We start from the raw sequence: 23,912 nt of genomic DNA, 5'->3' as shown, positions 1-23,912 counted from the left end.
AGAATATGGTGGAATATCCTTGCTCAAGGACTCTTCATTCACACTTGTTCAAGTCGGGTTTCATGCCAAACTATATTTGTTGGACGAAGCACGAAGAAACCGGCGTTGTAATGTAAGAAGGTGAAGAAGAACAATGGGACGACAATGATATTATTCCCGATGGTGCGTGCTTCAATGATACTGCAATGGGAGAAGCTGAAGAAGAGGTAGCCGCAGAAGATGAGCCTGCTGATGATCTTTGTCAGGTCATTCGTGACGCACAAAGAGAATGTGAAAGTGAAAAGGAGAAGATCAAGTTCGAGCGGATGCTAGAAGATCACAAGAAATTGTTGTACCCAACTTGTGATGCAGGGCAGAAAAAGTTGGGAACCACACTAGAATTGCTGCAATGGAAGGCAAAGAATGGTGTATCTGACAAGGGATTTGGAGAGTTACTAAAAATCCAAAAGAAGATGCTTCCGAAGGACAATGAATTGCCCGCCACTACCTACGAAGCAAAACAAGTTGTCTATCCTATGGGGCAAGAAATTGAGAAGATACATGCATGTCCTAATGACTGCATCCTGTACCGTGGCAAAGAGTACGAGAAATTGGATGCATGCCCGGTATACCATGCATCGCGGTATAAGATCAGACGAGATGACCCTGGTGATGTTGAGGGCAAACGTCCACAGAAGAAAATCCCTGCCAAGGTTATGTGTATGCTCCTATAATACCATGCTTGAAATGTCTGTTCAGAAACAAAGAACATGCAAAATTGTTGCGATGGCACAAAGAAGACCGTAAGGTAGACAATATGTTGAGACACCCTGCTGATGGGTCCCAGTGGAGAGCAATCGACAGAGAATTCCTAGAGTTTGCAAATGACGCAAGAAACTTAAGGTTTGCTTTAAGTACAGATGGTATCAATCCTTTTGGAGAGCAGAACAGTAGTCATAGCACTTGGCCTGTTACTCTAAGTATCTACAACCTTCCTCCTTGGTTATGCATGAAGCAGAAGTTCATTATGATGCCTGTGCTCATCCAAGGCCCGAAGCAACCTGGCAATGACATCGATGTGTACCTGAGACCACTTATTGATGAACTTCTCATTTTGTGGAATATAGAAGGTGTACGTGTGTGGGATGAGTACAAACAGGAACACTTTGATCTGCGAGCATTGTTGTTCGTAACAATTAATGATTGGCCTGCTCTAAGTAATCTTTCAGGACAGTCAAACAAGGGATATAATGCATGCACACACTGCTTCGGTGATATTAGAGGTGTATTCTTGAAAAAATGTTGAAAGGTCGTGTACCTTGGCCATCGTCGATTTCTTCCTGCAAATCACCCCATAAGAAAGAAAGGCAAGCATTTTAAAGGGAAGGCAGACCACCTGACCAAGCCTCGCAACCGAACCGGTGAGGATGTACTCCATATGGTCAATGATGTGAAAGTCATCTTTGGAAAAGGACATGGCAGCCAACCTATTCCGAATGACGCTAACGGTCACGCACCCATGTGGAAGAAGAAGTCCATATTTTGGGACCTGCCCTATTGGCAAGTCCTAGAGGTCCACAGCTCGATCGACGTGATGCACCTGACGAAGAATCTTTGTGTGAACCTGCTAGGCTTCATGGGTGTGTATGGAAAGCCTAAGGACACATTTGAAGCACGACAGGACCTGCATTATTTGAGAGAAAGAGACAACCTGCATCTAGAGAAGACAGCTGATGGACGCCATTACCTACGTCCTGCCAGCTACACTCTAAGCAAAGAGGAGAAGGAAATCATGTTTGAATGCTTAAACAACATCAAGGTACCATCTGGATTCTCCTCGAATATAAAGGGTGTTATAAATGTGCCAGAGAAGAAATTCTGTAACTTAAAGTCCCATGACTGTCATGTTCTCATGACTCAATTACTTCTAGTTGCATTAAGAGGAATTCTACCTCCAAATGTACGTCTAGCCACCGTGAAGCTATGTGCATTCCTCAATGCAATTTCTTAGAAGGCAATTGATCCAACTGATCTAGCTAAACTACAGAATGATGTGGTTCAATGTCTCATCAGCTTTGAGTTGGTGTTCCCTCCTTCCTTCTTTGATATCATGACACACCTCCTAGTTCACCTAGTCAAGGAGATTTTCATTCTCGGTCATGTGTTCCTACACAACATGTTCCCCTTAGAGAGATTCATGGGAGTCCTGAAGAAATATATTCACAACCATGCTCACCCAGAAGGAAGCATTGCCAAGGGCTATGGAACAGAAGAGGTCATTGAGTTCTGTGTTGACTTTATTCCCGACCTTGACTCGATTGGTGTTCCTGAATCGAGACATAAGGGGAGACTAAGCGGAAAGGGGACACTAGGGAGGAAAACATATATTGGTACGGAGGATGATTATTTCAATAAAGCGCACTACACAGTTCTACAGAACTCCTCTTTGGTAGATCCGTATATTGAGACACACAAGGATCTCTTACGATCCGAGTTTCTAGGGAAGACTGATGCTTGGATTACGCGTAAGCACATAGAAACTTTCGGCGGTTGGTTGCGAAAAAAATGTCAAGGTGATGAGAGCATCCATGAGCAACTGTATTTATTGGCTATGCAACCATCATGGCATATCGTCACATACAAAGGGTACGAGATAAATGGGAACATATTCTACACAGTAGCCCAAGATAAAAGGAGTACCAACCAAAACAGTGGTGTCCGCATAAATGCCACAGACCCAAATGGGAATAAGCAGACATATTATGGCCGCATAGATGAAATATGGGAACTAGAATATGCACCTACTTTGAAGATCCCATTGTTCAAGTGCCAATGGGTCAAGGTGACAGGAGGCGGGGTAACAGTAGACAACGAGTATGGAATGACAACAGTAGACCTTAGTAATATTGGGTACAAAGACGAACCATTCGTCCTTGCTAAGGATGTGAATCAGGTGTTCTATGTCAATGATATGTCTACCAAACCGAAAAGAGGGAAAAACGATAATGACTCAACCAAAGAGCCAAAGCGCCACATAGTTCTTTCAGGGAAAAGAGTCATCGTGGGAATTGAGGACAAGTTGGACATGTAAGAAGATTATGAAAAGGATAACCGAATTCCGCCCTTCAAAGTGAACAAAGACCCTAGCATCTTGGTAAATGATGAGGACACTCCATGGTTACGACGCGATCATAACCAAGGGACATACGTAAAGAAGAAGTTCACTGCTATGCCCACTTGATGATATAGTAATTTAATGTAGTGTGTGTTTGAGATATTATGTAATAATTGTGAATTCAGATGTTTATTATGTCGTGTTTCAAATTAAATCAATGTTTGATTTGGTGGGATTTCTCTCTCGAAAAGTTAAATTAGGATATTGAGTGATGAAAAATTAAAATATTAACGTTAAAATGATGTGAAAACAAATTTCCTATCCAAAACCAATAATTTTAATAATTTTAATTAAACACTACATTTTTGCATTAACAAAATAATAAATATTAGTTACATTATGTTTTATAATTATAACAAAAAATAAAAAAGTCCATATTTCCTATGTGCAATAAAGAAAAAAAATCCATATTTTTAACAAAATAATTTTATGCCTTTTATTTAATTTACTATGTATTTAACAAGACTATTGCATTTTATTAAAAAAATTTGCTCAAAACAGGCGGGAACGAAACTACAGCCCACCTTTACTCCCGGGTGGGAAGCCCACCCGGGAGTAAAGGTGGGCTGCAGTTTCGTGGCCCGCCAAAAAAAGCCTTTACTTACCTTTACTCCCGGTTGGTAACACGCACCGGGAGTAAAGGTACCTTTACTTCTGGTTGGTAACACGCACCGGGAGTAAAGGACATTTACTCCCGGCTGGTGGCTGGCACCGGGAGTAAATCTCCCTGGTATATATGCCCCAGTGCCTGGCGCAGATCGATCCCCTCCTCTTCTTCCTCGTCGAACAGCTGCCCTTTCTCCTCTTCTTCCTCGCGCCGCCGCCGGTCGCCACCCCACCTCACACCGACGAGCCCTCCACCGCGTGCGCCTCCGTAGTCTTGAGGTTTGTTCTCTCGACTTTCGCATTCCGGGTCGAAGATGAAGAACCCGTGGCCCTGGCCCCCTCTGAACATGGCAACGCGGCAAGTTCGGCTTCCCCGTCGCCGTCAGCACGTCCTGGTCCGGGTCCACGACGAGCAGCGGTGGGAAGGCGACATCGTCCAGCGGGACGCTGTCCGGCCCGAATAGGTTGGCCGCCGGGTTGCGCGCCGACGGGCAGCGCCAGGTGCCACGCCTGGTCGAACAGCGCCGCCGTGCCGTGTTCGTCAACAAGGCCGGCCGCCTCGAACGCCGTCCTCTCCTCAGCGGCGAATAAGGGCCAGAGCAGGACGCACCCGGCGATCCGGATGACGGGGTCGAGGGTGAGCTGCCTGCTGCCGTACCGGACGACGACGTGGTGCGCGATGTTGCCGCCGGCCGAGTCGTCCAGACAAACACCCTGCCCAGGTCGGCCGAGTCGTCGGCCAGCCACGGGTCGGCCTCGGCCTGGGCGCAGAGCCACGACAGGATGGCCTCAGCGTTGCGGTGCATCGTGGGGAGGCGGTGCTCGAGCGCCAGGCGGTAGTCGGCAGAGAGCACGAGCACCGGGAGCTCCACGGCGAGCCTGAGTGCGCCGGCATGGAAGTGGGGCAGCTCGAAGCTGCACAGGCAGAAGCCGCCACCGTGGAAGTAGACGAGCACCGACAGCTTATTATTAGCCATTGTCGTGTTGTCGTCGGTGGGCCTGTACATGCGGAGGCAGAGCGCGTGCGTGGTGTTGTAGACGACGTCCTTCCACTGGACGGGCAGGTTGGACGGCACCTTGCCCTAGAGAGGGAGCGCAGAGTACTTCGCGGAGCGCGTCACGGTGCCGTCGCTAAGAAGCTGCATGATGCCGAGGAAGTCGTCCACAACGTGCGGCGCAGTCGCTAAGAAAAAGTTCACTCGGCTAGTTCCACGACATTTAGGGTTTATACGGCGGAGCACCGCCGCCCTTGTTCGCCCTAGGGTTTAGGGTTTATACAGCGGAGCACCGCCGCCCTCGTTCGCCCATGTGTACAAACATATATACGACGGAGCGGAGCACCGCCACTCTCGTCACACCGCCCTCTCTCGCGGCCTAGTCGATCAACATTCGTATTATCGTTATCGTTAACGCTAAACAATCACACTAGGGTGAATTGCGTCGGTGACTAGGGCGAACCGCGTTGTTGATGTCACCGACGTGGTTCGCCCTAGTCACCGACACAATTCGCCCTCGGCCATTTATGTATAGCCCTAATTCGCCCTAGTACCGACGCAGTTCGCCCTAGTGTGGCGAATTGCGTCCGTGACTGAGGGGCAAGATTTAATAATGCATATTGTTCGTAGATTTTACGCATGTAAGCAAAGATTTGACGTACTATATATTGGTTTTGTTTTTTGAAGCTAGATGGCCGACCCAAGAAACATGGATGAGGAGGAGTTGATGATGAATTTAATCAACACTGGCACTCAAGTTGTCGGTGATGATGGTGCTAAAAATAACGTGCAAGAGGATGCAGATGACGGGAGTCAGTACTTAGCTCTTGAACAAAATGAGCAACAACATATTGGCCAAATATATATTTTTTATTATTAGCTATTTATATTATCATATGTCTTATGTGTGCTCATGACATTAAAAATAATGTTTATGTTTTGTAGCCCTCTAGATCGACATCAACAACTACAACGAAGAGTAAAAATGTTCGAGGTCCCAAAAAGCCATTGGAGGGCCGCTTCATCATCTCGGAGTTCAATGTGGATACAGGTGAACCGAGGGGCCAAATAAAACGAAATTCGTGCACCACTGTGGTTACCTTGTACGGGACCGGCTCCCGATCAGTACCCGTGAATGGAAGAAGAAGACCAATGCTCCTCATATCAGTTTTGTCTCTGATCGTGACAAGACGTTAATTTGGAATGATGTCTCGAAACATTTCACGCTCCAAACAGATGGTTATGATGATATAATAGATGGTGATGAATTGAAGGAGCGAGTTAGGGATTGGGCAATGAAGAAGATGGCCACCCAGTTTCAGACTTGGAAGAAACGCCTATACACGACGTATGTCAAGAAGAACATAGCACCAGATTTTACTGTCCCAGGCCCAATCTCAAAGCAGAGGCCCTATTGGGATGAGTTTGTACAGTACAAGACGTCGGAAGAGGGTGTGAGTCGGGTGATAAAGAACCAACGTAATGCCCAACAGAAGACATACCACCATAACTTGGGATCAGGTGGCTACCCGACTACCATTAAGAAGTGGAACAAAATGGAAGCAGACCTTCTTGCCAAGGGTATCACACCAGAATCACTCGAGTGGGGAGAGCGTGCAAAGAATTGGTTTTTCGCTCATGGGGGAACACTAGACCAGGAGACAGGGAAGTGCGTTTATGGCGCAAGACTGCAAGAAGCAGCAGAAAGATTGTTTTATGCTCAGAGAGCTACTACTAGTGGTGCGTTCGGGCCCAACAGAGAGAAGGATGAACTGACATACGTCATCGGGACTATTGAACATGGTGGCCGAACTAGAGGCAAAGGAAGTGTCTCGTGGGAGCATGGATTCCCTCAGGATAGACCTTCCTATAGAAGCCGCCAGAGAAAGAAGGAAGAAGAGGCACAACGGCTCCAGAAGTTGGAGGAAGCGGTGCGTGAAGCACAGGAGCGGGAAAAAAACCTTGAAGCGAGAATGCAGGAGGAAATCAGAAGGCAAGTGCAAATAGAAGTGAGTGCAAGCAAGCAAGCATCAGAGCTAGGAATCAACATTAGCCAATCTGTTCAGTTGAAAAGCAGCTGCGCTTCCACAGAGATACCAAATCAAGGGGATACAGGACTGCGCTTCCCTATGGATGACGTCACTGAACCTTGTACATCGTGTGAGCTACACATTCCGAAGGGGAATTCCACAATCAAGGTGGCTATCGGTCTTGTTAATCCTATCGACCGAACCAAGACACCAAGGATTCATGGGAATATAATCCAAGAAGGATATGCTACCATCTCGGTAGATAAAGCTGAAAAAGGTTTTAGTGATTTGCCTCTTGACATTCCTGGAGGTGATGGCGAGAAGACTCTCGGAGAAGCAGAGAAGACATTCATTCTATGGCGCAAGCGCTACATCATCATTCCCGAGATGTCGCCTCCACCTCCTCCTGAACTACCTCACCATAGGTGCGGATGAAAACACTACATCATTAATTTATATTGGCTTAAATAATTAATAATCTGCTCATAATAATATGTCATTCCTTTTTTTGTAGCAGATCCTCCCCCAACCTAAGTCTAATTGTTCAATCGCCAGATCATCATAGTGCTCTGTACGATGACAATGTGTTGGAAGGCGAGGCTGCATCCACACCATCTCCAAGGAGGTCTCCAACGCCGTAGCCGCCACCTCCAAGGAGGTCTCCAACGCCGCTGCCACCACCTCCAAGGAGGTCTCCAACGCCTCCCCCGCCCCCACCTACCAAGAAGCCAAGTACTAGCAAGAGGCCAGCCCCGCAAACGAAGAACCAGCCCTCGCCAGCAAAGAAAGCCACCGTGAAACCAAGGGCCATTCCCAAAATAATATCTGAAGAGAAGGAAGAAGTAACTGATGCATATAAAAAAGATATGTCTAGATTCTATGACAAACTTAAAAAGGATCAAGAAGCAAGGAGTAACCTGGAGAAACCGTACTTCTTCGTTGCTCCAGATATTCTAAGAAAAAAGGTGGCTTCTTACCAGCAACAACAGTGGGAATCTCGTAAGCCGTCTAAAGCAACGGACTACGACCGCACTCTCACCAAGTCAATTGAGGTGGCACAGAAAAAGAAGCGGGCAGGGAAAGGAGTTGCACAACTTGGACAACAATCACACCAATCAGTCCCCCCGCTAGTTGTTGTTAATGAATATGGTTCGAATTTAGGATTAATGCATCAGGCAAACATACCTCCAGATGTCGATTTGGATCACCTTGGTGAATTTATTGAAGAGACTAGTCTCGACCTTTACCAGATGTTTGGTGATGAAAACATTGAGAGTGCGGCGGAGGTTGATATTTGGAAGAAAAAAATTGTACTAGGCCAGAGTCTATACAACCCTCAAGCCTTAGGTGATCTGGGGACGCAAATGTACCTGCTAAACAAGTGGTACATGCAGGCGTCTACCGGTGGAGACTTCTACGTTGGTGTCAGAATTAGAGACGAACATTAGTTCCGTGGCGATGATGTTATGTATGTTGACTTTGTAGAATTTCATCAACTATGCCACCTGACCTCTCTGGACAAAATTATCATTAGCTGCTATTGCCTGTAAGTAATAATTCTTTCGATCTATTATTAAACTCATCATATGTGTGTATATGCATATAAATTATCCTGACAAGTACTATATATATGCAGATTTATAATGACAGAGCTTAGAAAGAAAGGCTGCAATGAAATTGGTTTTGTTGATCCCCATATAGTATTCAAAGACCAAGTTACTCCAATGCCTAATTGGAAGTCTGAGTCAGAGAGTAACCTCATGAACTTCTTAGTGAACCAATGCCACAAGAAGGATATACTCTTTCCCTATAACTTCAAGTGAGTGTTAATAATGTTGATCATCCTTAATGGCTCATATGTTGATTCTAGTTAATTAATGAGTGTTATGCGTTATATCCTATAAACACATGCAGCAATCACTGGATATTGATGGACATCGATCTGGTGAAAAGTCACTTGATAATCTATGACTCGATGAGAAAACCACAACAAGACTACCAAGATATGATAGATATTATCTAGAGATAATTTCGGTATCTCTAGCAACTATATATACACACAAACATGATGATTAACTATATCTGATGACGTGACAAATTTTTTATTGGACAGTGTTTGGAAAACCTTTATTGAGAAGCAACACATGGAAAAAATGCAAAGCGCCACTGAATGTAATCCCTTTGAAAGTAAGTCCCCTAAATCGCATCATCTTTATTAATTAAACATATAGCTTTCATCGGATCACCAGATTGGATGACAAATCTTTTTCTTGTAAAGTGGTGTCTGAGGCAGGAACAGGGGAACAACTACTGTGGTTACTATGTTTGCAAGTTTATCAAGGAGGTCTCCCAAAGAACTCCTTCAGAGAGTCTCAAAGTACGTTAAAAATACACTATATATTCATTTAATTATTATTATTGATTGTGTTACTATGTTTTTATATATATATATATGTATGTACATATATTAATTTATTTTCCTTTAATTCAAACCTGTAGGCTCGATGGTTGGAGGAAAAAGTCATACGGCAAGACCAGATCAAAGCAATTCAAGAGTCTATAGCCGGATTTTTTAATGACCAAGTCATCGATTCCAAGGGCGAGTTCTACTTCGACCCAACACTGCCATGGAAGCCAAGCTAGAGGATGAGAGGAAACTTGTTATATCGCAACAACTGTAATGCAATCTTTTGTAATATATGCACATGAAATAATATAATATAAAATACACATATGCATGCATGCATGTAAATATATATATGATGCATGCATGCATATATATATATATATATATTTCTATGCTTGAATTGTGTGATTTAATACGTTCATTGTGCTTGAACCGAAATATACTATACGCGCATATAAATGTATAATTAGCAGCGTACAATACGACTTCGAAAACCTATTTTGAAAAGAAAACAAAAAATGAAAAGAAAAGAAAAAAGAAAAAAAATCTTTAGTCCCGGTTCGTATTACCAACCGGGACTAAAGGGTGCCGGCCATCGTGGCATGTCAGGAGGCACATTTAGTCCCGGTTGGTGTTACCCACCGGGACTAAAGGTCCCCTTTAGTCTCGGTTTCTGACCCGGGACTAAAGGACCACCCTTTAGTCCTGGATGCTTGCTCCTAGGTGGGGAACCGGGACTAGAGGGGGTTCCCCACCGGGAGTAAAGCTCTGTTCTCTACCAGTGCTCTGCGACGAATCCGGGTCTTGAGACTGATTATTCGATGCCGCCGATTGATTCTGCACAAAAGAAAAGTATTCAAAATAGTGATAGCTTCCTTTTTAACAGTGTTAGACTTCATACTGCAAAGTGAATTTCAGTATCGAAAGGTGTGCATCTACACCATACTGTAATTGTAATCACAACATTCAACACTAATGCAACACTTAAATTCGTGCTATGCAAGTTGCTGCTTCCTGTGCAGTTCATGTGGCAAGTTGATCGCCCTATAACTGATATCCTTGATATTGGAGTGCGTTCATGTGGCAAGTTGCTGCTTCTTGACAGAATGCTCCAACAGATCAAGATTCAAGGTCATCCAGTTGATTTTTAATTCTAATTTCACTGCAAGACTCATCCAGTTAGCAGGCCAAAAAAAGACAAGTAACCCAATAATGGCTCATCGACGTCTCAGTTAGCAGGCCTCTTACGCCTCGCCATCACTTGGGCCATGTGCTGCAGCCTGCAGCTGCTGCGGAGTATTCGTTCCAGGAGCTTGAATCGCATACGTGTGCATACATGTGCTGCAGCAACGTAGAGCCAATCACGCTGACCTACTCATCTACAGCAACGACTTTGGCCGCCGCAGATCCGATGCAGTCACTGCTGCTAACTGCAAGATAGATATGGAACGGCTTGGATGAGAGCCACTTTTTTTCTTTACTTTATTCTATCAGCAGCTCTCTTTCTTGGAGGGAAACGGCAATAGGAGAGAAGAGTTTGGCACTATTTTCTTGCTGGGAAGAGCAAAGCAACTGGACTGGTCATTTGTCTGATGGCCAGAAAAGGAAAATAGTTTAGCCCTGTTGCATTAAGTTTTAGAAAAGGGGAAGCATAGTCTGCTCCAAAATTGGTTCAGGTGCCTGATGAGCAGAGATGTTCAGTCATGACACTTGCAGTTCGTGGACTTGATTTCGTTAAGCAATACAAACTCTTTAGTGAGTTTTTATTTAGTGCAAAAGCAAGTTAACTGAGAGTTGGGAGCACCGGCGAAACCAAAGTGAATTCGTCAAGTCGCTGTCCCAGTTCGGGAGGCCACCCCATGATTTATTCTAGATCGAGCATATATGTTATTATTATTATTATTATTATTATTATTATATATATATATATATATATATATATATATAGTGTATTCTATACTACAGTATGCATGAGTATGTAAGTATGTAGTAAAAATCATCAACTTGCAAGGTAACCATCCATCTAATATCTTGGCATAAAAAATAATAATAAATAGATCTAACATAAGGTGTCAAGTGACTCACAGGAGTAGTTGTGGGTGGTTGAGGTGAAGGGAATAGCATCGATGGCGGTGGCAAAGGTTGACCCATACTCGATGCAAAATTCTGCATGTATTGGAACATTTGGTCCATCCTCAACCGATTTTCTTCCTCCATCCTCTACCGCTCGGCCACCATCCTCGCCTCCATCTCCTCCATCCTCGCCTCCATCTCCTCTCGTTGCTTCATTTCTGCTTCCACCCGGGCCTATAACATTTCATCCCAATGTTACAATGCAAAGCTAAAGTACGTAACAATCAACGAACGATGAATAAAACAGAAATAACCTGGAGAGCCTCCATCTGGAACTGTGTAGCGGTTGGCCGTGGGCGTATCGCCGGGCTCGAGCTCGTGCTCCTTGCTCGGATCTGGGAGAGAGTGGGAGTAGAGGCCGTATCGAGTGTACTGTCGCCAATGCAGTACCGGCCATGCTTCTTGCCTCCTCCCACCCTCATCACGATTTCTCCATCAAGATCCTGGGTGATCGGATTGAACTGTGGCCCATTAACTTGCCTTGCCATCACTGTATACTCACTAACGCGGCTGTGGATGCTGGGATCGCTATACACCTCGGGCGGGTCCTCCGGGTTGAAGTCGATGTTTGACGTCGCCTTGCCCTTTTTGGACAGAACCCATGCCTTGAACTGGGAGCAAGGCAGGCCATCATGTGACGACGATTGCGGCAAAAATGCAAAATGATTAGAAATTATGCAGAATTGAGCGTTAGAATAAAGAAATGAATTCGCGTACCCATTTTCCCCTGTATTCGTCGAGGCTCAGGCTGCCTTGATGGTGTGATGCACGTGGCATCAGCAAACGCCGGTCCCGGCAAGCGTTGTGCGTCTCTACCCACCCGGGCTCCAACCACTTGTCCACCATGTATTCCCAGCACTGGGCATGCTGGGCGCACCAGTACGGAGGCACCTACGTGATCAAGTGTATGATATATGAAAAAAATGAAATTAAGCGTAATTAATCTCATAAAAAGTAAGTATTAATGTTCTATATGTACCTGCAAGAATTGTTCCCGGGTCAGGTTCATTGTTCTTGCCTCTTCTTTTTTAACCTTCATCCTTCTGTGTTGAGCATAGTAGTCGATGATGGCCTGGACGCGCGCCTCGTAGTGCATGTCCTTCACGAGCTTCTTGGCGGCTTCTTCAGAGATGGAGGCCGCCTTGGCCTCGTACCCCTCCTGTCATCTGTAGAAGTCCTGCATATAGACGCGATGTATATAGTCATTACTTCAAGAATGTCCAATGAATGTGATGTATTGAGCAATGTAGTGCGAGGAATACTTACCCACAACTCACCCTTCACCTGCTCCGCCTTGTTGGGGAATACCCTGCCGTCACGATCAGCGGCGTCGAGGGCAGTGACGTAGTGGTCCCACGTGTAGGCCGGCTGCAGCTCTTCGCGGAACTGCACTAAGCCAGGGAAGTGTAGCCTGCACAAAAGACCAAGGATGCCGTTGACCTTGCGGTTGTGATCACCCCCACTGACCTTAATCCAACCCCTGCCCAAGTGATTAAGATAAATTATTAGTTTCCATTATAATTTTCAACATATCAAACGAAAAATTATTGAGAACATCTAAAGTTACTTACTTTTTCCCAGAGGGTCGAACCATTGGGCGTCTCTCAAGAGGTATCGGTCGCTTCGGGAGGGTCGAGGGACCTCGCAACTAGACCTCGGGACCGACTGCCTCCTCCTCCACCTGCTCCTGCTCCTCCTGTACCTCCTCCTCGTCACCAGAGGCATGCGCGGAAGGTACCTCCTCCTCGTCACCAGAGGCGTGCGCGGAAGGTACCTCCTCTTATGAGGACATCACTCCTTCGGATGTACCCGGTGATCCTCCAACCGTCATGCAAGGTCCAATGACCCGGGCTCGAATGCGTCAACTCAATTTAGAGGTGAGCTCGTTCTTATGCGATCATTTTTATACTTTTGAGAATAGACTACTACCTAATGATGTTATCTTGCTTAGGAACATTGGAGAGGGTCATGAAGGACTTAGAGGACATGGTGGAGGCGAAGATGACCGGTAAGGACGTCCAACAGGAACCGGAGGCCCGGTCCAACATGATTTCGAGTCTGCCTCGGCCTCCAGGACCAGTCTGCCTTAAACTGGTCACCCAGGACGCATTCGGACTCCGATTTCGACGATCCACATATGGATGGAAAGCTAATTTGATAAGGAAGCCAATCCAAGTGGTTTCACTTCAAAAGCTCTTCAGAATCAATAGAAATTGTCGAAAGAAGTCAGCGTCCAGAATATGCCAGGGTGCTGCGACACCATCTTTTGGTCCGTTGGACTGTGTATCGTGTTTGGGCCCATTAGAGGGCGTGTCCAGGGTAGGCGACGACCCTAAGACCTTTATAATCATACGCCGCCACCGTCATTAGGTTTTGGGTTTTGCTTAGATTATTCTTTCAAGAACAGTTTTGCCGTTCATCGGTTTGTGAGACCCCAACTTTGTGAGATTAATCATTCATCAGCAATTTGGTTGTGTTCTTTCTTGTTCTTGCTTGTGTTCTTCGTTGCGCAGGCAGGGATTAGCCTTCTTGGTGAGGTCAACCTGGTCCGTGACTTGGTTGATAACCAGAGGAGCTGTGGTGCTAAGATTGCAGGGTTCGATCTTTCGATTTAAAGCCGGATCAGTGTGTCATTCTCCGCCACAACGATAATTACCTCTACCTGACGGAAGATTGGGATCCCCGTCCCCATTATCCTCAGACAACGATGAGGAATCTACAGGCGATGGGGGCCTCGCCCCTTTACCCTTCCCTTTACCCTTCCCTCCACCCTTGCCTCGACCCCTCCCTGAAGCTGACCCTGAAGCTCCGCTCTTTCCGTAAAGCACCGCAATCTTCCTCATACCACCCACCATTGTTCAATCATCTGCAATTAAAAAGAGTAAACCAATCAGCATAGATAAACAAAACATACTTAGAAAGATATGACAAATAATAAATAAATTAGTACGGCTCATATATGTATTAGAAATAATCATCATGATCGGGATTAGCTGGATCATAAGTCTCATCATCACTATCACGCGTGTCGATATAATCATCATGATCGGGAATGTCGTCGTCACTGTCATTGCCTAAATGTAATCGCTGAAGTAATTCTAAGTCCTTCACATTCTGAACCTCGTCTCCAGCGTCCTCGTCAACAACCCTTTCATTGTCTACTTCCATTTCGATCGCTTCGGTTAAGTCTATCTCAAAACTCCCTTCGAGCCCATCTTCTTAGAAGAACTCTCCATCATATGTGTTGGGGTCTATGTTGTAATCTTCATTGTTTGGTACAGGTAGTTTACCGTGTGGCGATACCTTGTACACAACATCCCAACCCTTAAGACGGTCGTCGGTTTAGCACGGGTATGAGAGATAATAAACTTGCGTGGCCTGTTGAGCCACAATATAGACATTGTCTCCTGGTAAGACGGATGATTGTCGAATTTTGACTAGCCCAAGATTAGGGGTCTGTCTCACTACTGATGGATCAAACCAATAGCATTTAAATATGACTGGATTAAGAGGTTTGCAACCATGAAACATGAGTTCGTATATTTCTTCAATTCTTCCGTAGTACTCGACCCCATCTAATCCTAGCGTAAAAACTACGGTATTTGTGGTTCTTCGATTGGGCCAACTCTGCTCGTGGCTTGTTATGTGAAAGCGATAGCCATTCACGTCATAACCGGTAAACGACTTGACCCTATAGGCACAGCCATCAGCAACCTGTCTCAACTCGGCACTCATAGACACATCAGTTTGGCCCTGCAAGTTCAAGCAGGGTGGTTCGTTATATTATTCGCATGTACGAGAAACTTGTAATGTCAAACTAAGTACGAGCTAAATTGGGCTGTACCTTCTGTTTGAACCAAGAAATAAAATCAGGCATTCCATTTCCCGCACCCTCTCTGAGAAGGGTCTCTGCTTCCTGCGGGGTAGGCTCCCTTGATTCATGCCAGAATTGACGATGAAATTCTCTGTACCAACGAGAAACATGGGAGTTGGACACAGAATAGTGACTACTTGATTACAAGTATGTTGAGAACTTACAGCATGTATGGCTCCACTTTGGATAGGTTGGTCAACACATACAACATGATAGTGCGCCACTCTTCATGTTTCAAGGTCTTGTTGGTCGCACCACTTGCACTTCCGAGTTGCACTCAGAAAAGGCTAAGGCTTGATTCATCTTCACCGGCATTGTAACGAGGGGGTGGATTATGCACGCTAGGAAGGTTGTCAGCATAGTATTTTGTTGTGAAGTTTGACACCTCCTCTAGAATGTATGCCTCTGCAATGGATGCTTCAATTTTGCATTTATTTTTACATTTAGTTCGAAGAACCTTTTGACATCTCTCAATTGAATAGCACCAACGGCCCTACACAGGCCCCCCCATTCGTGCTTCATACGGGAGGTGCAGAATCATAGCTGCATCGGATTAAAGAAGCTAGGTGGAAAAATCTTCTCCAACTTACAGAGCAACACAGGCGCCATTCTTTCCATTTCTGCAACCATAGTACGAGATAACTCCTTGGCACAAAGCTGGTGGAAGAAATTGCTCAACTCCGCTAGCACCTGCTAGACATGCTCAGGGACATAGCCTCGAACCACCACCGGAAGTAGGCGCTCAAGCCATATGTGGTAATCATGACTCTTGAGCCCGTTGATTCGCATAGTAGCTAAGTTCACTCCCCTCTTTAGATTCGCTACATACCCATCCGAGAACATTAACGTTTGGAACCATTCTAGTACCTCCCTCCTTTGGGCCCTCGTTAGGACGAAATCGGCCTTAGGCTTTCTACACGACTTGCCAGCTCTGGGAGGTGCCATGTTCAGCTTTGGTCTATCGCATAACCTCGCTTGATCCACTCTAGCCTTAACGTTATCCTTTGTCTTATCAGGAATGTCCATGATTGTACCAAAAATTGCCTCGGCGATGTTCTTTTCAGTGTGCATTATATCAATGTTATGTGGAAGAAGAAGATCATCAAAATAGGGGAGGTTCCACAAGCACGACTTCTGAGTCCAGGCATGTTGCTCGCCATATCCCACAAAACCACCTTCTTGTTTATTGACCTCGAGAGCGTCTAACTGAGCACGAACTGCGGTTCCTGTCATCATCTGCGGTGCAGGGTCTTTAACTACGACACCTTTCATAAAGTTCTTGATGTCTAGTCTGAATGGATGGTCAGGAGGGAGGAATTATCAATGTTTGTTGAACAAAGAATACTTGCCACCCTTCGTCAACCAAATGAACATCAGAGAAGCCTTGCATACCGGGCATGGGAACCTCCCGTGAACACACCAGCAGTAGAAAATCCCATATGCCGGCAAGTCATGCAGGGAGTACTGGTACCAAACATGCATCTTGAAGTTTGTCTTTGTAGCTCAGTCGTATGTCCATACCCCTTCCTCCCAAGCACAGACCAAATCATCAATCAGAGGTTCCATGTACACACTCATATTATTCCCCGGGTGTTATGGAATTATCAACGACAAGAATATGTTCTGTCATTGAAAGATGACGCCAGGGGGGAGATTGAGGGGGATAACGAACATGGGCCAACAGGTGTACGAGGCAGCCGCCATTCCATAAGGATTGAACCCATCTGTTGCTAGCGCAACACGTACATTACGAGCCTCTAGAGCTTTCTCATGATGAATCTCATAAAACCTTGTCCAGGCTTCACCATCGGATGGGTGTACCATCTTCTCAGGATTGTATCGACGTCCATTTTTGTGCCATGTCATCTGTTTCACGGATTCCTCAGTCATGTAAAGCCGTTGGATCCTCGGTATGAAAGGAAGGTACCGTAGGATCTTCACGGGGATTGCGAGCTGCCTCTTCTGACCATCACCAGAGTCTACCTCCAGGAACCTAGATGATTCGCACTTCACATAGTACTTTTCTTCCGCATACTCTTTTCTAAATAAGATGCACCCCTTCGGACAAGCATGTATCTGCTTGTATGGCATCTTAAGTGCACGAAGGAGTTTCTGTGCCTCATACATGCTCTTTGGCAAGATGTGACCATCCGGGAGCAGGCTACCAACAACTGTGAGCATAACATCGAAGGCGTCTCGACTCAAGCTAAACTGGGACTTCACGGCCATTAGGCGTGCAATGGCATCCAGTTGAGAAACCTTGGAATACCCATGAAGGGGTTGCTGTGCCGCAGACAACATGTCATAATATGCCTTTGCGGTAGCCTCTGGCTCCTCCTCCCTACGTCCTTCATCGAAGTGTGCTTCATGATAGTCATTTAACATGTCTCCTACCCCGGCATCCCCATCATATTCCTCGATGCGTTGTCTCATGACCTCATCTCTCCCACGATCGGCTTCACCATGGTAGATCCACCTGGTATAGTTTGTTGTAAATCCATTCTTGCAAAGATGTTTACGCATGACCAGCTTGGTTTACCGACGCGTGTTTGCACATTTGCTGCAGGGACACCAAGTGACACTAGCTCCTTTAACCCTTGCAAATGCCCATTCCAAGAAAGCATCGGTCTTGTCAATCCATTCTTTGGTCCACGAACTCTGACTAAAGCGGCCCGTGTACATCCACTCACGGTCATCCATCCTCTACCATATCAGCGAGTAATATAAAAAATCACATTGCATCTACACGTTCCTACACTATCTAATAGGTGAAGATAGGTCCTAATCCCACCCGAGGATGTATAGATGGGGTTAGTTTCCATGCTCTACTCCTATCCGAGACAGAATTTCGACAGCACCTCCCCGCTGTTCTCCAAATACACGTCCTGGAAGGGAGATTGTGTATCCAGAGAACAACAGGGAGATGCTACCGAAACTCTATCACAGATCGGAGTAGAGCATGGAAACTAACCGCATCTACACATCCTCGGGCTGTCCAAAAAACGTGGACAATTCAAAACAGATACGGTTATAGATTTGCAAAGATCTACATATTTCCAACCATATCTCTTTCGAACGGGAGACGCCTAGCTAGGTTACGTGATATACGAACATGATACGGAAAGAAGGGTCTTGTATGCCTCACCTTGCTGTCCTGCAAAGTGACGAGTCGAGGACGTTGCAATAGCCTCTCCTGCAATAAAAGGAACGTAGTAGTGTCAAATCTAAATTTTGGCAGCACCTCCCCTGCATGGGGAGGCTTCCAAAACCTATAACAAATAAAACGGCACGATGGCCGACAACCACATCCACACCAAACAAACAGCACGATGGCCGACAACCACATGCACATCTTATACCTTGCAAAAACACGGCAACTCGAAGTTGTGGGGCGGTAGGAGGGCAAGGTGGAACCAGGCGGCAGGGCGGGGCAGGGAGCGGCGGCAAAAACCTGCAAGTTGAGACACGCATATAGTCAGTGCATGTTTAGATTGCTAACATTTGCATGTGCACTATCAGTTACAGCTACAACGTATGCCATGATCATTAGTGGACTTACATGTATCATACAATCCTCTATTTGTCTTTGTAATTCTAGCTAGAAGAAGTGGCTAGACAGTAAGCCAATTTTAGCCATCCCTAGGTTCGGCTCCTTGGAAGCATTTCATTTTGGTCAATTTATTAATTGGTGGGGCCGTGCAGGAATAAAAGGCATCCTCAGCTTCACTACTCAAATGATGGCTGTCAAAGGATGCCAAAGCCGCCAATTAGCATTAGCCAATTGATGAAGCAAAGCATACCAGCCCAACAAAAAGACAATGGCATGTCCCTGTTTGTTTCTTCCTTTCTGGGCTTTTCACTTCCTTTATATGGTGGCCCAGCCCAAAAGACACAATCTATCTAGATTCTAGATATATTTGTTACAGTATCTATCTACAGAAAAGAGTACTCCAAAATGAAGTGAGCTCGCCCAGGCCCACCCATTCTTTCCTTCTTTCTGGTACCAAAGCAGTAAAGACAAAGCCTATGGAATGGATGCCATCTAAAACTGATATATACTCAGCTTGGTAACTTAATAGTAACTTCCTTCCTGGTGATGATTTGCAATACCAACAATTATCCAAGCAAAGGCAATAATGTCATGCATGCACTTCATTCCAGTCACAGGAATATTTCAAAGTATCAACCGGCAACCAACAAGCAGCGAAAAACCAGGGGGCAAAATGGCTTTAAATCACATGATGGACCAACAGGTATACACAAATCACGGCGACCGTGGGCAAGGCGGGACGCGGCGAAGACGAGGAGCAGCAGCATGGCCGATTGGCCGCTCTCTCCCTCCCGCTCGCTCTGGGCTGGGGTTTCGTTCGCGCGGCGGCGCACCGAGTGGCGACTGGCGAGTGAACTAGAGCTAGAGGTAAGTAACTTGCTATAACTGCAGTTCAGGCAGAGTTCACACATATACCTAGTAAAATATAATATCGGTAAAGGAAGAACAACATTTCAAGTGAAAATCAACAAAATGCAACTCGAAATATACTGATCAATTACTGCAATAATGTACTTTTCTGAACTAGTGACTCCAAGGTGGAGTGTAGAGATACTAATTTAGCTGAAATGCACATAGCTAGCTAGCTTAGTTCCAACGTGGAGTCATTTAAGTTCTCCACAAGGCTCACAAAATTCTACTATGTATAGGATGATTAAGTCAACAGATCTACGAGATAAACAGCACATACAGCAAGTCAGCACACACACATAGCTAGAGTGCGTAGAACTTAGCCACTGGCAGCAGCAGTTGTTACATCCTCGCTTGAACTACAAATCACCGTTTAAACTACAAAGAATGATAGGTACTGTAATTGAATGAACTTACCGGGGCAGAGGGATACTGCATGGAGCCGGAGGCCGGGGGCGGGCCGCGCCGGCGGCGGGACGGGGTGCCCGGGGCGGGCGGCGCCAGGGGCGGGGCGGCGTGCCGGGGGCGGGACGCGCCGGGGCGGGCGGCGCTGGGGACGGGATGCGCCGGGGCGGGCGGCGCCGGGGGCGGGGCAGCGATGCCGCGCCGGTGGCGGGGCGCGGTGGGGAGGGGGTTGGCGGCGTGCGGTGCGGTGCGGTGCGGCGTGTTTTGTGCGCGAGGGTGAGGGCGGGGGGTGCTAACCGCTGGGGGCATATGAAAGAGTATGCCGAGTGCGAAGATCTGGGGCACTCGGCATTATTTTTTTAAAATTTTCATTACGGCCCGATACTGTGCAGTGGGGCCGGTCGACGAAGTTGCCGAGTGTCCCCTATATGACACTCGGCAACTATTCTTTTCATCGAGTGTCAGGTACAAAACACTCGGCAAAATAAATCGATATTTCATGCTCCACCATCCTCCTTCTTCATAGCGTGTTCTACTAAATTTGTTACGATGTAATTTAAAAATACCTTGTCAAATTCACTCAACAATGCATATTTGATTTTTCTACTAATATTAATCCATTATTTCATGCAGTTATAGCTCAAATTCAATATATATCAATTAAAATTCTATAATTGCAGTTAATAAATTAAAATTATCAAACGGATCTGAAAAATTACCAAAATTTGACGTGAACCAATCTATGTTGTTTATTGCCTATACAAAAAGTTTTGAAGTCAAACCCCAATTCGACCGTCACTTTGACTCCAAATCTTACCGGATCCTTCTCAACGCTACGATTCTTCTACGGAGATGCTTCGGTTTGTAAAGGTCGTACGTGACAAATTATGCGAAACCTTCTCAATTTTTTTCCACAATCTCCACGTATGATATCAGGAGATCTTGACAAATCTCATCATTTTCAGACTTTGTTTGCTTTTTTTAGAATTCAAAAACCATTCGGCCACACGTTCGTGGTCGTGTTTCCTGAACAAAATGTTCGAAAATTCTTTTCATTTCCCGAGTAAGGCCCTAAAATGGATTCAATAACGTGAATATGATTTCTCCACTCAATTTATTCCATTATTTGTATCACTTGCAGTTCAAATTTGACTTAAACCAAAAAATTCATCTAAATGCAATAAATTACTTAAATATAGCAAACAGATCGAGAAATATACCAAATTTTAACATATAGTACCACATGTTGTATGTGGAGAGTAGAAAAAGTTTGGAGGGCAGGAGAGGAAAAAAATTATTATTTTGCCAAGTGCCATTAAAAAACACTCGGCAAAAACATTACTTTGCCGAGTGTAAACAAAAAACACTCAGCAAAAATATCAGTTTGTCGAGTGTCAAGCAAAAACACACGGCATACCTTGTCTTTGCCGAGTGTGTCTAACGGACACTCGGCAAAGTTCTAACGGCATGGCGGCGCACCCAACGGCCGTCAGATGGCCGCCACACTCCCAGCGCACGTGACTCCATTTTGCCGAGTGTCCGTGTTTGCCGAGAGTTTTGTTATATTTTGCCGATTGTTTTTTATCAGGCACTCGGTAAAGTTGGCTTTTGCCGAGTGCTATATGTTTGCCGAGTGTTTCATTAAATACACTCGGTAAATGGGATTTTTGCCAAGTGCCCGATGGAATGCACTCGGCAAACCATCAGGCACTCGACAATTCTACTATTTCCGGTAGTGCCCCCGGAGCTCCAGGGGGCGGCGACCGTCGAGCGCTGGGGCACAAGAGTGTGAAGGGGGCAGAGAGCGCGCACGTGGAGGAAGCTGAGGACGGTGCCGAGCTCCCACATGCAGCGGAGCTACCAGCGGGGTAGCTCCGCGGGCGCCTCGGGCTCCGACACGAGCGGTGTGACCATGCGGCATTGCGGCGTCTCGTCCGCGCCGCCTGCCGCCGCCGCCGCGGCGCGGCGGCGCAGGCGCTTGGGCGGCGGCGGGGGCACGGGTTTGGGCTTGTTGTTGCACGCGCGCTCGCATCAAATCATATTTTTTTCGAAATTAAATGAAGATAATTTTTATATAAAAATTATAGATCTCGAGGAAATCTACAACTTTCTAGTTTTGAGTTTTTTCATTTGAAGTCGTTAAGATGCTCAAAAGAAATTAATGACATATTTAGACTTAAGGGTATTTTTTACTTTTCACACATACAGTTTGATACCGTTAGAGCCCAATCTGATGGCAGTGGCATGGAGGGTAAAAAATAGTTGGAGCAGTGGCGCTGAAGACCGTTGAACTTTTCCGGTGGCTCACAGGAAATTACGATCTTTTTTAATGGCTCACATGAAATAAACAAGATTTTCTTTATTAAAATAATAGATTAAATCTAACCTCGAATTTTAGAAGTTGAAAACCTACTTAACAGTAGTATGAACATGTAGATTACGAAATTATGAACCTAACGCAATTTGAACGGGTCAAATCGGAGTTAAAACGGAGAAGTTATGGCTAAAACAAAATCATTGGCAAACCTGTAAATAGCTGAAAACGTATTTTAGATTTAACCGAAACAAAATACGCTTTCAAATGAAGAAAACAAAATCTGAAAACATGTTTTGGACTGCGAGTTTATTTGTCAAAAATAGAGGGACTCTTTAGCAAAAAGAACAGCGAAGGGGTAAGTTCTAATCTGGACCATTGATCTAAAAACGGACGGCTCAGGATGATTACGTATTCCTATTGTATTTCAAGGTTTATTTTCGTAAAGAAAAACGGCCACAATAAAGCATGACGTGGAAGATGAGGTCATCAAGCTAACTAGCAGATCGGCACAGCGTAACGCATATGCAGGCTCACGCCGGTGGTGCCATGGCCGGTGCTTCGACGCAGCAGCGTCCAGAGCTCTCCAGAACAGCTAGAGAAAAGACTAGGGCCCCGGTTGACCAGAATGAGAGCAGGGATACTGAGAGAGGGACGGCGAGCTCACCTGAACACTGAACGGGGATGGACCAGAGGCGGCACCGGGCTTGGCAGAGCAGCAGCGACTTCCACAGGGTAAAGCTCGAGTTGACGGAGAAACAGCAAGATGCCGCGACGGCTTCGACGGACAAGCTCGGCTCCTCGGCGAGATTCAACTGGGCAGCAGCGCGAGCTCGGGCATGGACGGCGGACGCTGGCGTTAGAGGCTTTGGCGGCTCGGCGAAGGAGACTACGGTGCTGGAGGGCGGAGTATGGAGGCAGCGGCGGACTCCCGGCTCGGCGGCTGGGCGCTCGGTATTTATGGCCAGGAGCAGCTTGGGGCGCAAGGCAAGGGAGGAGGCGTGGGCGGCGCGGAGTCGGCGGCGGCGGTCGTGCATCGTGATGGATTGGTTTGTTACCATAGGTTTGGAAAATGATACGATAGGCTGAGTCTGCTATTTATGGACATGCACACGGTAAACGACAAAGATGGATATTGAGTCCAGGAGTCCTGGCGCGTGCGGTGTTGAGTTAAGGAGGAAATATAGTTCGGTTCCTCTTTGGTAGCAACAGAACAAAAGCTAGCATCAGGCTGACGTCTATCTGCTATAAGAATAAAGGATATGGCCTAGTTGCTTGCATCTTCAGATTGTGCCACCACGTCAAAGCAAAGTGCGAGGACTCCAGTATCAGCAGGAGACCGATTTGAGAAAGAGCCAAAGGATTTTGAGATCAGATAGTTTAGGATTAGAATTAATTATTTCCGCGATAATTTCTTGTATTAAAAAAAACCAGAAAAAAAATTAGAAAATTTCACGAGAAGTTTGTAGAGATATGTTGATGGACGCTGAACACAAATGAGAGATTTTCAGCGGAAGAAAATGATCTTGGAAAAC

General features: G+C 45.8%; 1 pseudogene; it reads right to left on the bottom strand.

The window, feature by feature from the left end:
• LOC136499392 (DDT domain-containing protein DDR4-like) overlaps positions 1–23,414 on the bottom strand; it is a 47,499-nt pseudogene extending 24,085 nt beyond the window's left edge.
• Between the last annotated feature and the right edge of the window lie 498 nt (positions 23,415–23,912).

The sequence above is a fragment of the Miscanthus floridulus genome, chromosome 13, assembly GCF_019320115.1.
Source record: "Miscanthus floridulus cultivar M001 chromosome 13, ASM1932011v1, whole genome shotgun sequence".
Classification (NCBI taxonomy): domain Eukaryota; kingdom Viridiplantae; phylum Streptophyta; class Magnoliopsida; order Poales; family Poaceae; genus Miscanthus; species Miscanthus floridulus.
The sequence above is the reverse complement of the archived record's forward strand: the minus strand, read 5'-3'. Positions and strand labels throughout refer to the sequence as shown.